The sequence below is a fragment of the Ips typographus genome, linkage group LG4 (genome assembly GCF_016097725.1).
Source record: "Ips typographus isolate SLU linkage group LG4, UJ_Ityp_2.0, whole genome shotgun sequence".
Taxonomy (NCBI): Eukaryota; Metazoa; Arthropoda; class Insecta; order Coleoptera; family Curculionidae; genus Ips; species Ips typographus.
In genome coordinates, this window is record NC_138425.1 from 11,826,601 (window position 1) to 11,843,966 (window position 17,366).

The following is a 17,366-nucleotide window of genomic DNA, read 5'->3' on the forward strand; positions in this document are numbered from 1 at the left end:
GTCAACGGAGCTTTGTGCCTTCACCGCTTCGGCTTTCCTTGCTCTAAAAGCGATAAAATATTTGAGCTCCTGAAAGCAGGGCGACAGTTAATATTTTTTAGCACCAACCAGAAAAAATGCTTTAAAAAGTCGCAAACATAAGGTAAGTTTGAATCGGATATTTGAGTAGTATTCCATTTCTAGGTTAGTGGGTTATGAACTCAGTGGTTTTCACATAGCTATCTGTCACCCGACCTTTTTGCTGTCGACAGTGTCAACTGTCAAATGACGGTCGGTTTTGGATTATATCGATTAATTTATCCGATTTATTTGATTACAAGAAATTTTAGAATTTGCCTTTCCAGTATTTAATCAAAAGAAGACATTTTCCATTCCTGAAAGGTACTCAAATTTTGGTTTACTTTGAGTGTCCGAGTGTGGTTATAACCTACATTCTCGTTCAATATTACTGCCTTCTTAATTTCAAACCTTTTCAGCAAACTTAGGAATTTCAGAAAAGTATTAACTACTCGTTTGTGGTTTTATCCTACTTTTTTGGTAAGTTTTGACTTTTTATTATGATTTTTGCACTCAAACGCATTATGTTATAAAAATCACATGATACATGATTAAAAAAAATCACACGGAGGTCACGTGACTTCTGAATCATAACGCGTTTCGATCCGAACGTTTTTTTATAAAAGTATTGACAATACTCACGTGACTGCCTTAGGTATATAAGTATAGAATGTCACGTGACTTCTGTCAAATTTTGTTTTGCTTGCTTTAACCGAGAATCTTACAGAAACATGAATATCTTATTCATGGATTTTTACTTTCTGCCACTTATTTGGCTACTGTAAGGGTTTAGTTGTTTTTGCCTAAAAAATCAAACCTTATTGCAGAATTTAAGGAAAATATAGCATGTACTGCTCCTTGGTGATAATGGCAGCAGTCGATTAATCGCTCCATTTGCTCGGTGTTGGGCCCAGCCAATTTCAGTTTCGCTCGTGTTGGTCCATAAAAGTAGTGCGAAAAACGAGGAAAAGTAAGCGGTTGATTAATGATGATGGCAAACTTTGCTGCTTTTTCGAAATATATATCTTAAACGGTTTTCAGGCATCTTCATAATTTTTAGCTTTCCATCAACTCATCGATCGAACAAACCAAGTAAACAGTATTTCTCCATTTCCCCAGGCAGGAACTCACTTAATTTAGACGTGTTTTGTGTGGAAATTCAATTGTTCCAGCACAATTAATGAAGTTCGTCTTGAATTTATGTCCGCTTTCAGTTTTGTTGCGGTGCCAACGTGGAAAAGTCGCATTCAGATACAAACCATATTGAATCGTTTTATTTTGTCTTGGCGTAAGCACTCTGGTGCATTTTTAGAGTGCAATTTAAATATGGATATGTGCCCCCCGACTCAATCCCAAAAGGCCATTTTAGCGGTAGTTTTATGAATTTTATGTTGGCTAAAATGTTTTTTATCGTGTAGACCAGATGCAGTAAACCGTTCTGGTGGTTTAGGTTAGATAGTAATGTGCATTAAGCTTGAGAGAAAATGATTTTATAATGGTAAGTTTACAGGTGCAATATTTGCGTACATCACAGCACTGTGAGTAGTTTGTGATGTACGAAGGCGTAGAAGGGCCACTAAAACGAGAAAAAATATTTTCTAATACTGTTTTTAGTAAAAATAACAAAAATCATGTTTTTTTCATAACGAGTTCCTTAAAAAGCTCAATTATTCTTTGTTAAGTCAGTTGACACTTATTTACGTGATACCATTGCCATTTTCAAAGTGATTAGAATGTGACACTGTCAAATTACGTCACAGTGTCCGTTCTAACTTCCTAATCCATTTATGTTATTGTATGACACTCTTCTTAGTCTGATTTACTTGATGAGATAACTCACGTGATCATTCTTTTGAAAATGGCAATCACGTGGAGAAGTTATTTTAAAGGAGCTCTTTGTAAAAACACAGTTTTCGTTATTATTACGAAATTGCAAGACTGAATCATAACATATGGTACATCAGGGTAATCAGGAAAAATTTCCAATTTAATTATCAAGATTATTTCCCTCATTGTACTAGCAGCCAATAAAATTCAATGAACCTTTCTAGTTCGACCAATGAGAGCCGTTATATACTGAATAAATCCCTAGTTGCTAAAATTTTACACTGAATAAACACCTACCTTTTTCGAATACGTTTTTTTGAAGAACATTTGATATTAAACGAAACGGGATTTAGACACATATAAAATTTAAGCTATTTTCTTCAATATTAACAATTAATAAATCACTATAACGTAGTTTCCATTAAAAAATTACATAAATTAAAATATTATGACGTCTGATTGTCAATCTGAAATGTAAACTAAAATATACATGGCTGAACGAAAATCTGTCGTCTGCTGGGGTGAGTTCAATATTATCATTAATTTCATCACGTTTAGTTTAGTATTTGTGTTCTAACTAAGGTGTTTTCTTGTTAATAAACTAAAATGTGAGTTTTCAGGAAATAATCTTGACATATACCCCTCGGCGTTCACGTTTTATCACGTAAAATGTGCATTGGTACGTTTTTTGCAAAATTTTTCTTTTAGGCAAATAATGGTTTCGACTAAATAATTCATTGGAAAAAATCCTTCGACCTGCGGTCTCAGGATTTTATCGTCGAATTATTTAGTCTCAATCATTTTCCAAGCAAAATTTTGCAAAAAATCACTTATGCACAGTTTACCCGATAAAACTTGAACGTATGGATATAACCTATGAAAAAATCTAACATTGCGCCCATAAGAAAATTAAAAGTTGATGATTGTAACTAAATGTGGCAATGTCAAAGTGTCATTTATTTTCAGTTATCTCATCAGACAAATTAGCAAAAAAATAAAAACTAATTTCGAAAATTTTAGTTTTGTCTTAACACAGTGCACCATCCAAACCTAACTTAACAGTTTTTCTGAAACGAAAGTATCCCAATATTTTGCTTTACAACATCGTTTAAATTCCAAATTTCACTTACACGTAAAACATACTTTTAATAACTATTATTTGACTAAATAAGTAATGACGTTTATAATAGAATCAGGAAGTAGCACATGTCCATCTATATCAAACATGCTGTCCAAATAGATCTGTTTAATCTCAGACCGTTACTACATCCATTATTGTCCATTTATGGCATGCCATTTCACGGCTAATGTTTCCAGACTGAATAGGAATTTATTGCCCTCCGAATCGCCCTTTGATTAACACTCTGACTCAACCTGGTTCACCGGAGTTTTTTCGGAACACGTACCTTCGCGCTTTCTTGGTAAGGTCGGTGGTTTAAAGGCGTCATTACTCACCGGGACAGTTTACGATCTACACGGGTGATTAGAAAAAAGTTTAATAAATCTACGGGTCGCTGTATTGCTGCGAGTTTCAACTTAGAAACAATTTGTTATGCGGTTTTATTGTGACCGTAAAACCGGCAAATAAAAAGCTAGTTTACGAGCATCGAGTTACCGAGCGCATTTTCAAGGAATAGATCTTGGATAGTTTGCCAGAATTTGTCGGAATATCAATAACGGATCTTGGATTGTACGTTTCGGGAATTTTTAGAGGACTTGCTTTTGAATTCGAATGCTGCACGTGATAGAAATATGTATTGTATTTACGCATTAATTTGTAGTTCAAAGCGGTTTTGACTTTTAAGTAAGACTTGCTTCTTTATTCTTCATTTGAACCATATTGAGCTGAATTACATTATTGTGACTTAGAACTACTTTCCCCATAGACTAACACTAACTCAATGACAAAAACCACATTGAGGTATACTCTGAGTTGCACTAAAAAAGTAAAACAAATTATCCAAGATATTCCAACATTCAATTAATCGAATACGGATGTAACCCTTTTCAGTATCGCTCCACTGAAAATGTAGAGCGCTATCCGGAAAAACTATTCCAGAAAATCCTGCCTCGTATATCTGGCATTGTGTTTCGATGATGGAGCCGTTCCCGTATGCGTTTGCTATTTTCAATTCGACGGAATCGCGGTTTTGTCCTATAAAAGTAACAAATTGCCCGAATTTCTGCGAGGACGTACGAGTGGAAACGTTTCCGCATTGCATTTTCTGGTTTGACATCTTTTTTTCCACACAATTATAAGTAAAAGGTTAAAATAATAAATTTGGTGGATAACAGAAGCAAATTTTGTCTGAAAACATTTCCTTTTGCTATTTTAGTAGTTGACTAGAACTAAATCCGGCGATAGTAATTAGATTTGCCAAATGGGAAATGTTTAAACCCTAACGGGGCAATCCAATTACGTAACTTAAAAACTGATTCGTGGATGAATTAGTGACGAAATTGGAAATACTACTGTAGCTGTTAGGTGGAGTAAATCCAATTTAATTTTGCCTGGAATAGTGCGCTTTTGCTGAATTATTATCCACGGTTACGCCCCTGATTCCATTTCTGCCTTCATTTTTTCCTTCAATAACACCGATGGACAGTACGGATTTTTTTCCCAACAAAGCGCCATTAGGTTTCGGCTCTCGTAACGCATTGTACGTGACTCAATAACGTCGAGACTTCACCTTTTAATAATCGAAGAGAAGAATAACGTACTTATTTAGTTTGGCAAAGTGGTCAAACATTTCTTTGGCAACTTTCGCCCTTTGACTGCGTATTTCAGTCACGTTTCGAATCCCTGAGATATATTACTAAAGAGTGGGACTAATCGACTTTAGAACTTGTCTGAATTGAGAAGGAAATGAAGTAAAAAGTTTTGTTCGTTTTAATTCAAATACAATTTGTAGATTGTAGTCTGGGAGCTGATGCAATATTGAAATACTCTCTATCCCAGAAGAGATGGCAGTGAAGACTTTAACTGTGACGTCATATTGAAATTATGTCTCAGATTGATTCTGAAGATTTTCTTTGATTTGTCGTGATTTAATTAGCTTGCTTTATTTTTCTTGAACCAGAAATCCAACGAGTTGTTTATGGTAAAAAATCAACTTTGAAGCCCTCTAACGGCCAAACGGTACAATTTAGCCTGGTCCGGTCAACGTCACGTGATAGCCCACCACCCTCTGTACAAGAAAGCCAAGAAGGTGCATGCCAAAAATTCCAATATGGCCGAAATAGTGGGTGACAGTTTACATTTGTTTGTATTGTGGAAATTGAGTTTTTCCATGATTAAATTAATTTTTAAGGTTTAAAGTCAAGACTTGGGATTACTTGCCAAAGTAATTTTTGTTTGCTATTATATATTGTTGTTTATATGTTTATTGTTCTAGTGAAAGTGTAGTTTGTGTTCATTTTATGGTGTTATTATTGTTATTGTTCCTTCATTGTTCTATAATTTGTTGTTGGTTTTTTAACTTAAATTCTATTGCCTCTACAATATGCTGTCCACTTGTTGTTTGCCAAATTGTAAAAGCAATTTGGTGAAAGGCCCAAAAGTGTCAGTCTTTTACTTTCCAAAAGACCCTGTTCGAACCCAACAGTGGTTGAAAGCTTTGAACTGGAATGATTTTACTCCAACACAATACTCAGTGGTAAGTACAATATGCTTTCTCATTCAGTAAACTTATTGCCTCTTACATACATAGGGTATGTGAGTTACATTTTGAGGCCGCCTGCAATTTGAGGGCAACAAAGGTTTACTCTGAAGAAACAGGACAGCTTTTAGAAGTTCCATTGGCACGTTTACATTTTAAAAGAAAGGTCTTGGTAATAATATAAAACCCATTTACCAGTTTTGCTTACCTAGCTTCAAGGATTTCCAAATTTTCTTTGATTGAGCAGTTTTCACATTAGTTTGTTGTAATTTCCAGGACAAAGGGTTCTAACCAAACTTGCTTTGGCTGGACTTTATTGGGTATAAAAAGCCATATCTATACATATCTGGATCAGGAATGAAGCGTTCTTTGATTTTTCACTCACAACTTCTAAATCAACTACACGAAAAAATTTAAAAAAACATATTTTCTACTGCATCTGTATAGGTTTGTGTACAAAACGAAAACCGCTAACGCCGCCATTAAAAGTGACTTTCTTGTACAGAGGGCGGTGGATAGCCCCATTTTTTTGCTTTGTTATGTGGCGTGTCTATACAGAATGTTTTAAATAAGCAAGTTAAGAAGAATTTTTGGAAATTGCACAAAAATTTACCTGAAAATCACATCTTGGAAACAAGATTTTACTATCAAAATGACACAAAACGAAAATAATTGTAAATTACAAATACAACCAAGCAAAAAGAGCAAAATTCAAATTGCAGCTGGAAAAAATTCGAGAAAACTGTCAACAAACGTCAAAAAATCAGAATTAATAGATTTTCAATCGCGCACAGAGTTGAGTTCAGAAATATCGTCGGACGCTCACGTGATACCGATCGGTTTTTTAAATATGTTGATCAGGTGACGTTCTGAACGTGGCCCTAAACCAGTACGAACATTTACAAAATAAAAAATTTGTAAGTAACATACGTCAATGACGTCAAATTAAATTTCCATCCCGGTCAGTTCACATGTAATAAAAAAGGAACGACAATTATTACGTCACTGCCACTAGTTCTGGAACGGACTTTACTTTCATGTATAGTTATGTACAAAAAACTTGTTATCCAAGTCAGCTTCCGGACTATTAAGAAGTAAACCAAATCATTCATGCAAATAAAATGCAGAGATGCCAAGTACAGTCGTGTAAATTGGATGCTCAACCTTGGATGCAGTGCCAAAATAATGATGGTGTTTTGTCACCTAAAACTTCAATGCAAAATTCGATGAGCTACGATATCGCCCACCTACTTGCTTCACTTTGTCATCTTTATAATTGTGTTTTTTTTTTGGAATTGAGTGAGAGTGCTTAACAACAAACTCGTGTGTTAGTTAGCAGTGATTTTGGATGAAAGCCAGCCACAAAATTTCCAGAGGCCAACAAAGAATTTTGCATTCAATATGGCTGTGGACTAAGCCCTAAATTGTATAAGGAGTATAATGCGGGAACGTACTATAAATCAAATAAGATGTCGGGTTTGACGTGCCATTCTTTCGGTCGAAAATTGTCTTTTCAGCCATTTTGTAACGTTTTCCCATTTGCATTCCGATGCTAGGGCTATTAGAATTCGCCGTCATGTCGACTGACACTGATAAAGTACAATTTATTGCGGGCATAGTTGAAACGCGAATTTAAATTTCAGCCATTTACTGTAAAGGAGAAAATGAGGCAGGTGTGGATAAAGATGCAGAGGTTGATTAAAGGCACAGTTGATTTACTTACGCACATTTTACACAAAACATGGATATTACAGTTCATTAATACCTTTGAGTCTCTTCATTCTTCTTAGGACAGTTCTTCAAAATTCTGAAACAAAAAAAAACACATTTTTAAATTAATAATTTAAACTAAACGTTATTACAATAGTACAGTTGGATTATAAGTTACAATAACTGTTTTATGCAGGCAATATCCTTTAAATTGGTTAAAAAAGAGACAATATCAATTTTCCTTCAGACAACAATGAAAACAAACGAAACCTGTCATAAAACAATCAGACAGTCTGGACCAGCTATAACCGCTAGACTATTAAACTCCTTTAAAAACGGGGTTCACGATACCATAAAGTGAAGCATTCAAGACTTTTCGAATGACCGTGCATTTATAGTCTCTCAAAAGGGTTTTCATTTCCATTTTCCATTAAACGACTTTTGAAGTTCAAAGGAATTTTAAATTTAGTCTCCCTTTAATGTTTCGCGCTAGCCAAGAGGCTGTACAGATGGTTGGAGTGCTGACCAGACAAGCCTTAATTGGATAGACAACAGTTCCATATTTACAACTGTAAAGGGCATCAGGAAATTGCTACGAGAAGGACGCTCCAGACAGGAAACCACTTTAGACAATGCAGGCAAACCAAACCGATTTTACTGACAGAAACGAAGGCTGCATAATGAACGCGGTTCTTTAAATGCTATTTTCCAATGTCGCAGAGGGCTTGTCATGGTCGTTGCATTTTCTATGAGCTTCACAGTAAATTATCGGGCTTCAACCTGTTTCCTGCAAGGCTCGACGTGACCAGCATTGGCGCGAATGTATGGGTACAAATGGAGATCTCGTAAAAACGTTAGCTTTCGCCAATAGAATAAAAACTGCAAATGAAAATTTTTAAGAGACAAAACTATCAAATGAATATTTAAAACCAGGCGGTTCTTATGAGAAAATCTACGAACGTTATTAAACGAATTAAGCAAACTATCTTAACCTTTGCACTTCAATATGCCATCTGAACGTGCCATTCTCTTCCCTAATACCAAATTGATGCTTAAGAGTGCACGTGCAATTTGATCCCGGGGGATATCGCTACTTTGATTAGTCTTGGATTTAATAAAAATTGAAAATCGAGATTTTACGGAATATTCACACAGAATTTGTAATGCAAATTTTCTTCTTAAAGGTAATTTTTCATCCATTAAAATAGGACTCAAAAATGAGTCAGGTGTTTTGCAAACTGGGATGTTTTGATATTCAAAAAAAAAAAAAATTGTTTTGCCAAGTTTTAATGTTTTGATTAGGTGTAATAAATAAAAATCAAGTTAATACTAACAGTATCATTAGTGCCAAATAAATATCAATGTTTCACAACGGTGAAATAATTAATTTGATTGTAAATTTCAATAAAAAATATTGCTTCAGCTAAAATTAGTCGTTCTATTAATACAGCCAAAACTGATCATAGAGCGATAAAGCCAGGTCGAAATGTCGGAGTTGAAAGCACTCAGATGCCCTTTTATTGTGTCCATTACGGTTTTTCCAGAATTAATTAGCCGGTCGCAAATTTCTTTCATTAACGATCCTTTCATACTTTTTGCAGACCTGTTAATGGAAATACAAAAAAGAACAAAAACAAAATAGCCTGAGAAACTGTTTTTATCTTAAGACTCGGGTTTTCGTAAATATCCAAAAAGAAGTTGGAAATACTATTGTTCATTCACTTACACAAAAAAAAACAATGCAGGTTTTCAACTGGTTTGAAAAGGATATTGAGTAGTGTTTTTAGTTTGGAATTAGTCAAGATAAATCTCTAATCAAAAACCAGTTGAGTATCAAAATATTTGTGTTTTTTCAATTTTTTTTTTACAGAAAATTTTAATATTAAAACATCGTATTACGAGCATTATTCAATAGTTTCGGGAAATTTTCTATAAGAATTATCAGTTATAAGTCTCGTAACTAATCATTATAAGGTTAATGTACGTTATTTATGAGTATTGATAGTTCTACGAGGTTATTGGAAAAACATTTGCAGGTCGATCAGTTAAAGTTACATTATTGCAACAATAGTCAATTAATTAACTCTTAATTATTGAATCAAATTTCTGTTTAGGCAAAATTAGACTGTGTTTTTAATTAATAAACTTAAATGACCATCAATTTTATACAGAAATTACCTTGTACACTGTAACAGACATTAAACCCGATGTAAATATCAAAGGTGGAAGCACCTTGATGCCCTTTACAGTTTTCCAGATCACATATGGGGTTTCATGCCAGTTTAATCACTCGATTACCATCAATATTGCTAAAGTTTTCCAGAAATGTTGATTTATTTTGCTCGTTTTGAAATTCAACTGCAATCGGTTTAGCTTAGATTTATGGAGGTAATAACGGAGGACGTCAATAAAGTGAGGCCGGGACTTTTTCTCATACATTTTTCACCACATAAAAAATGCGCTATACTCGCTTAAGCGTTAAATGTTAAAAGTTGCCTCTCCTTGGCGAAACACCTGGGATGTTACCCTGGGGAAACGTTTTTCCACCGGGGTTGCCTTTTTATTACTTTTTTAAGGTAAAATTCCCGGCACGGTTAACGTGTACATGGAAATCATAGTATAATTTTCACGCTTAAGTCAAAACTGTGGTTCTAATTAAAACTAAAAGAAAAACAGTTGCATAATAGACAGAAAAGGCTTTTCCGCTAATAACGTTTCCTTTAACCCTTTTCGTGTCCAATTTACTACCTGAAAAACTCCAAGCAATTTGGACCAGCAGTACGTGATTAAATCTTTGTAGAAGGTAATTTATTTATTGCCTTATCGAGTGTATGACTAAAAAAAATAATTTGTACTAGAGGAATTGAATTAAAAAACGTATATTGCGCTCAAGTTTATTACTTTTCTCGAATAAAAAAAAATGCTTCAAAGTGATACGGGAATCATGCGAGGGTCCTTTCGAACCGGTATTTTTCATTCACGATACGATATCAACGAACAAAATCGATCACAAAGCTGTAGAATTAATTTCTGTAAAAGGGTATTCGAAAATTCCAATCCTCAATCGCTTTATGTAGTATAACTATTAGTTAACGTTCGGTCAAACAAAGAGAAATCCCGGTCAGAAAATTATAGAACCTGCACAGTGTCTAAATCGAGGGGTGTGACACTCTCTTAAATTTGGGCCCATATTATATAATACGAGGATTATCATAGATTATTCAATATTATGCGATATTATTGATAATATTGGTATTATACCCGTATTATTGTATTATTCCAAATAATACTGATATTATACGTATTATTGCTTGATTAGTGTATTATTAAGGATTATTCTTTACTACTTGGATTATTACATATTATATTAATGATGCAATATTATTGCAAAAGCGCAAAAGTGTAAGCGCAAACGAGTAAGTTAAAAATTGTTTAGATTATAATTTAGAATACAAAAATGGTATCAGTAAATAAAGCTGTCATAACAAAATCCGAGTTTAATACTGGTTTCACGTAGATGTGCGAACCAATCACTTCAATATTTTGAATGTGTTTTGATCGAGGTTTTTATGGTCATATTTTTTTATTTCATTTTTGTTTCGAACATGTATCAGTTTCAATTTCCTCAATACTGCCCATGTTGTTTCTTATTTAATCACCCGCTAGTAATTTAATATGTAATTGCATAAATTATTAATTTAAAGACGATAAATACATTTTGGCAAAATACTTATGGAATAAATAAATAAAAAAAAAATTGTCAGTTTATTATTGTCACAAGCCAAGCAAAAAGCTCCTTATAATAACCAAGCAAAAAAAACATACCTGCATAATTATTTCTACACTTTTCAATCTTCAGTTAGTTTAGTTGGTTTAAAATGTTTATATTTATTCTTAATAACCAACAATTCCCACCGCTTTATGATTTGTCATATTATGCCGTATTATTCGTATTATTCAGATTATTTACTATATTATTGGATTATGTGGTATTATCAAGATTATGCTGCATTATTTATATTATGGGGTATTATTCGTATTATTCAGATTATTATTAGTATTATTGCATTATGTACTATATTATTGGATTATGTCGTATTATCAAGATTAGTAAGATTATTGCATATTATTAATATTATTTGGTGAGTGACCCAAATATTATTGAAGTGTCACACCCCTCGGTCTAAATAGGTAACTAAGTGCATTCTTAATAAAATTACGTCGTTTAAACGAGTTTAATGAAAGCCAAGATGACACACTTAAAATATGGCTTTTACGTGCTTCCCGCGTAATGACTTTTCATTAAGCTACAGAGCTATTTTAAAATTATTAACGGCTTGTAACACGTTTTAGTTCCAAAAAAAATAATATTTTTTTAGTAGTTTTGTAGTAAAATTAGGATTTTTTAACATTTAGATAAATCACGTTACAATTATTGTGTAAGTAGCACATTCCTAATTAACATTTGATTCCTAATAACATTTCACTCTTAAACACACAAACTCAACTCACTCTTAAAATGCAGTAAAATCCGTATAAACAATACCAAACGTATTTTATAGCTTTATGAGTGAAATTTTGACAGTTATGACATTTAGTCGTCAGTTACAGTTCAGTCCAAAACCTGAAAACTGTTAAATTCGATCCCATGGAGGTACAAAACAACGAACATACTTGAAAAGTAACAAAATTAGTGTTGAATGCATTTAATACTTTCATCAGTGCATTTCTGGCATTTGTAACATTTAGTTGTTCGTTTCTGATCTTATTTTAATCTATTTTTAAATATGATAATGAATTGCTTTTTTGCTTCTTGTTGTATACAGTAATTTGACAAATTTTGCTAATGTTATTCTGGGACGTTTATTTAGGAGAAAACTTACAAAATAATTGAAAAGAACAAGAATGTAATAGCTAGTTAATAAAAGCTGATTAGTAAACCAAATAAAGTTTGATGTCCTGATGTAGTGATTTTTTTTTATTAAAGTTTAATTTGAACTGACAAATAATCCGATAAAAATCAGTTAGTATTTCGTCATCCAAACATTGTTTGTAGGTGCCGTCAAATATTCGAATTGGTTGAAAAACGAGTCCCGATAATATCGGCTCGATTCGGATATTTCCCGCTGGGCCTCCAGCTCCCCAGAGCGATTTTATGGTAAAGATAACCGAAAAGAACGGACGGCAAATCGAGAAATCCAGGAAAAAAGAAAAACGTAACGACCAAAAGGATAAGAATAGGTTGGCTCGATATTGCGGGTTCGAATAAAACTTTCACGTTCTTGATCTCTTTGAAAATTTTGCTGAGCGAATCAAGCAGGTCTCGTATTTATTGAATTGCTTCGGAGATATATTCAAGACGTTTCTTTACGCCCATCGATTGTGATATAATTTTCGGCATGTTGGTGTTCCTGTTTCGGTCACTTTAGTCGATAAATCAACCCCTGCGACCGGAAATTGGAAGAGAGATATTACTCGAGGACGATAAGGTCCTGACAGGGAAATCGGTTTAGTTTGAAATATTGGTCGAATTGAATGGAAATCCACCATTATGTATTGTTTGTTATTTATGTAAATTGTCCCTTTTCCCAAAGCTACTTTTCCATCAAAACTCGTTTAGTACTATAGAAATTAAAATCAAATACACGCATTAAAGATGATTAAATTAAATATGAGTTTCCATTCGTATCCGTGCACTTAATTTGCGGAACCTTTGATTAGGAAGGGTTGGATGTGCCCTAGTATTGCACTCGGTGCATGCAATCCGCTAAAAGTTCCGCACTTCCAGAATTATCAAAGGCAAAGTTTAATTCATTTAATTTATCACCGTCTAATTACTTACGTGGGTTTTCGGGTCTGTCGTTTTGCCATTACCACCTTTGAACGATAATGAAATTTTCTACAGGAATTCAATAAAGCCACTCTGCTCTTTTAATTTACTCAGTTAGATTTATGTATTTAAATTTTTGGCCAAAAGGAGAAGGTTTATATTAATATTATGTTACTATGTTCCAGAAAAATACACAGTACTAGTTAATTAAATGCCTTCAATAATATGATCGATCACAAATAAGCTATGTGAATAATGAAAGTAGGTAATATCTCTGAAAGAATAATGAATATGCTACTATATTTATCTGCGGGTTATTTAAGTTTCCAGACCAAGTTTCTTCTTGAAAGTAAAATCAATAGAAGCTCGTCTCAGTTGTGATAAAAATGCACTTTTATTAAACATGTTGGCTCAAAAAAAGTGACAATTCTAGAAAACTGATTTACCTAGAAGCACCAGGGTTGGTTTGTCTGAGAAAAAAATATACAGTTCGATTTACGACTGAAAAGTTACCGTTCCAAGTTTTTAGTTTAGTTTAAACTTGGTTACATCTTGTAATCTCATCAATCATATATTAAACTAACACATAAATTTTTAGGAAATTTGATTTAAAAAAAAAACTCTCACTAAAGTTACTCGACTAACATTTTACTCGTATAATTAAAATTCCTTTGCTGTAACTTTGAGTGTAAACTTCAAATTTTAGTTACATGCTTGTGTTGATAACTCTATAAAAAGCTACGAGCTGGAAAGGACACCCATTTCCCTCTTGATGAGACATTTTTAATAGGATGACTAACAAATGCAATCCAAATCCAATTATGTCTGCCTCCGTGAACGTGAAACAGACCAAAAAAAGTAAATAATTAAAAGGGATTTTTTCCTGGGTGAAATTGATAAATGTAGGGCTTAAAGGTCCCCAAGGGAAAATTTGCAGGCTTGAATGTCCTCTTGAGCAGAATGAAGACATTTTTAATGAAAGCGTTGATGGAACATTCTAAAATAAAGTTGTTTTAACAACGCAGCATGTCAGTTTTTGAGTGTTCCATTTTTCAATTCACAATTACTTTTCTAGAACATTTCCAGGCACGTTTGTTGGGTTAAAGTACGTGAACCGGTTAAGTTTAAAGTTTGACTATCGCCTCAATAACCATAAAATTTTAAGACAGTTGGTTAACTTTAGGATAACTATCGAGCATAATTTCTAGTCTGTTTGCTCTTTCCCTTGATCTAAAAGCCAATAAACGAGGTGCTAGCTGGAACACGTTCTGCCTCTAAGAAAAGAAATTTTTTCTTGGGTAATCTCTGGAATGTAATAAATCATAAAATCCCAACGAAAATTCCGTACCGTAAAATGACGGTTTACTGCTTATTTACGGTCGTGTTTCAGCAAAAAAAAATTTCAAGAAGGCTCCTATCTAAAATTACATCTTTTCCTTTACGGCATTAGGGCCAGATATAAAAATTGTCCCTTCAACAACTGAAAGTTGACAACTCAATAAGAAAGGATAAAAGTCAGTTTTATTTGGACGGGAAGTCCAATTTTAGTTATTTATGGTGTTACGATAAAACTAATGGAAAATTCAATTAAAACCCTGGACGACAATCCGTTTTTTCCTTGATTCATGCTATAGCGTCAGATACCGGTATGATTTATTCAAAGCTTGTCCTGGTGAACTTGGATTTTTGCATTATTTATAACTCAATAGATCAGTCATACACTGACTAGTTTTTCCATCATAAATTGGTGGAAATGTATAAAGATTGTGATCTGTAAATATTCTACACACTGTGGTGAGATTTACGCAAATACTGCACCTGTGGACTTACCATTAAAGCCAGATTAGTGCAGTTAGATTCATCATTTTCAATAATCGTTATGTAATAACATGATTAGGGGCGTTTGACAATGTTACCTTAAATTTTGTTATCTCTTCAAGCAAAATTAAATTCCTTTTTATCTCTCAGGGTGAAAAAAAAATCTCTCTAATTATATATTTGTTTTACACTCTTTTAACGTTTTAATTATCCTTCTCAGAATAATTACGTTCAGATGACAATTCTGTTTTTCCTTTCAACACGAGTAAACTCCAAAATGGCTGTTTACAGACATAACTACTGCCTCCCTTGCCCCTCACCCACAAACTACGCAGACTATATCCGTTAACAGTTTTAAAATTTTATGCTCGAGAGATATTCCTGCATTAAAGTTAACCGGTTCACGTACTCGCATTGATAAATGGCCACTTCCGCAGCAAATTCGAGATAATCCGAGCAGAATTTTCTTTATGGTGTTTTTCCCGAATGCAACTTCCATTAAACCAGTACCTGGAAAGTTTTATTTTTAGTAGCTCTACACATTTATTTCGTTGCCAGTTGGACAGGTCAAGGGAAAAGGGCCAAATCAAGCTACCTTTCGATGCCAAGTAGAGATTTCCAGCTAATCTGATTGCATAGGTGATTAATTCGACGAAGGTCGAGGTAGTTGGCATGTCTAAAATACTATTTTCGGTTGAGCCAAAGTAGCTGTTTGCATGCTATCGGATATTGATATCAACATATAAAACATTGAATATTTTACTATGCATTGAAACCTCCAGTTTTCTATCGATCTCCTGATAAATATTACAACGAGTTCACTTGACGTATTAGATAATTTTAAGTTTAAAACCACTTTAAACGTAGATTACTATAAATAAGTTGAACGTCAATGGAAAAGATATAAGAGCATATAGAGAGAATATCTCCGAATTAAACATTCCAACGTTAGATTGGGTAATTGAAATTTCTAGTTGACGACGCTTTTCAAAAACCTCTCGAAACCTCTAACAAAGGAAATATTGACGAGGTTTGAGCCAAGAATGTCATTAGGGCGTTCAATAGGTCGTCCCCTAAAGGGAGAGCGTTCCAGTCAATTTGGTTTTTGGGCTTTGGCTAGTTGAAAATTAAGGGTCGATTGTCAGTTAATATTCAGCGATAGGTTTGGTGTTAATTTATTAATTTGATCCATTAAAGTCTATGATTTATGCATTCAGTTATTTTGGAAGGTTCACGTCAATAATCTGTTACTAGATCGCAAAAATCGAACAAAACTAAGAAAAAGTTTGTAAGAACGTAAGTTAGTAATTTTTATTATTTCGTTGCTAACATTGTTTCTGTAAAAAATTTTGTTAAAAATACTACTCTGTATATTTCACTGTTCTTACAATATAGGGTGGTTCCAAAGTTGGAGCTATCCTTCACCTGGAAATAAAGCTTCGAAAAATAATGTTTTTTTTTGTTTGACCCTTTTTTGAAATATCAACAATAACGAAGATACAGGGTGTCAAAATTATTTTTTTTAGTTAATAAAATTACGAAGAAAAACTAACTGACAGGTTATTCCTTATCAACAGAAATAAACCAAAACAAAAGATTTCAGCCACCTTTAAACTATGTTGTTGTGTAGAAAACTGAAAATTGTTGTTTCTTGGAAAATTTTCTTTCCACGTAGCTACTGACACCTACCAAATTTTGTTTAATTTCTTCAACTGGTTTGGCCAAAATCATAAAATTTTTTCAGTAAAACTTTGATACCCTGTATCTTCGTTATTGTTCATATTTCGAAAAAGCGTCAAACAAAAAACAACTTATTTTTTGAAGCCCCAACTTTGGAATCACCCTGTATAACCTAATTTGATTACTGAAAAGTGTTTTTAACATAAATATGTTCGGAGGACTAGTACTGACTATTTTGGGTCTAAAAAGATAGGATTAGGCACACAACACTACAAGATGAATCACACATTAATAATACCAAATTGGTATTCTGGTAAGCATGGAATTGGTAAGCATCGACTTTTTGGATACGATTTATCATAATATGGATGTGATAGATAAATTAGGTGAAATTATCGGGGGTAATATCCCTAGTGCATTTAATTTTCCGGAAAAATTCGGAAAAACGAGTTTCTAAGTAATTTGTTAAACCACTCTCGCTCATGCTATTTGTTAAAACAAATTACTTAGAAACGAGTATTCCAATTTTTCCACAGGAAAAATTAGATGCACGAGGGATATCTGGTAAGATTATTTCCTGAGTTAAATAAACATTTTATTTTAATTAAAACAATAAGAACAATAACTTTCAAGCTAGAAAGGGTAACACTATTCTTTATGTTGCTGTGAGGAGTGTGAAATTTTTTCGGATTTTTTTCCGGAAAAACTGCTGACAGCTAAGTTGACAGTTGTTAAGTGATTTTTCCACTTAAAATTTACATTTGTTATACTAATTCTTGATAGCG

General features: G+C 33.4%; 1 protein-coding gene across 9 annotated transcripts in view; it reads right to left on the bottom strand.

Moving 5' to 3' along the window:
- Positions 1-17,366, bottom strand: part of Octbeta2R (Octopamine beta2 receptor) — a 74,998-nt gene that overhangs the window by 13,525 nt on the left and 44,107 nt on the right. For 6 of the 9 annotated variants that reach the window (XM_081979286.1, XM_081979284.1, XM_081979279.1 and 3 more), the window contains one exon: positions 7,309-7,350. The gene's annotated coding sequence lies outside the window, so the exon portion shown is untranslated. Of the gene's footprint in view, positions 1-7,270; positions 7,351-17,366 lie in introns of all 9 variants that reach the window. The other 3 variants (XM_081979285.1, XM_081979283.1, XM_081979282.1) reach the window with 1 other exon arrangement.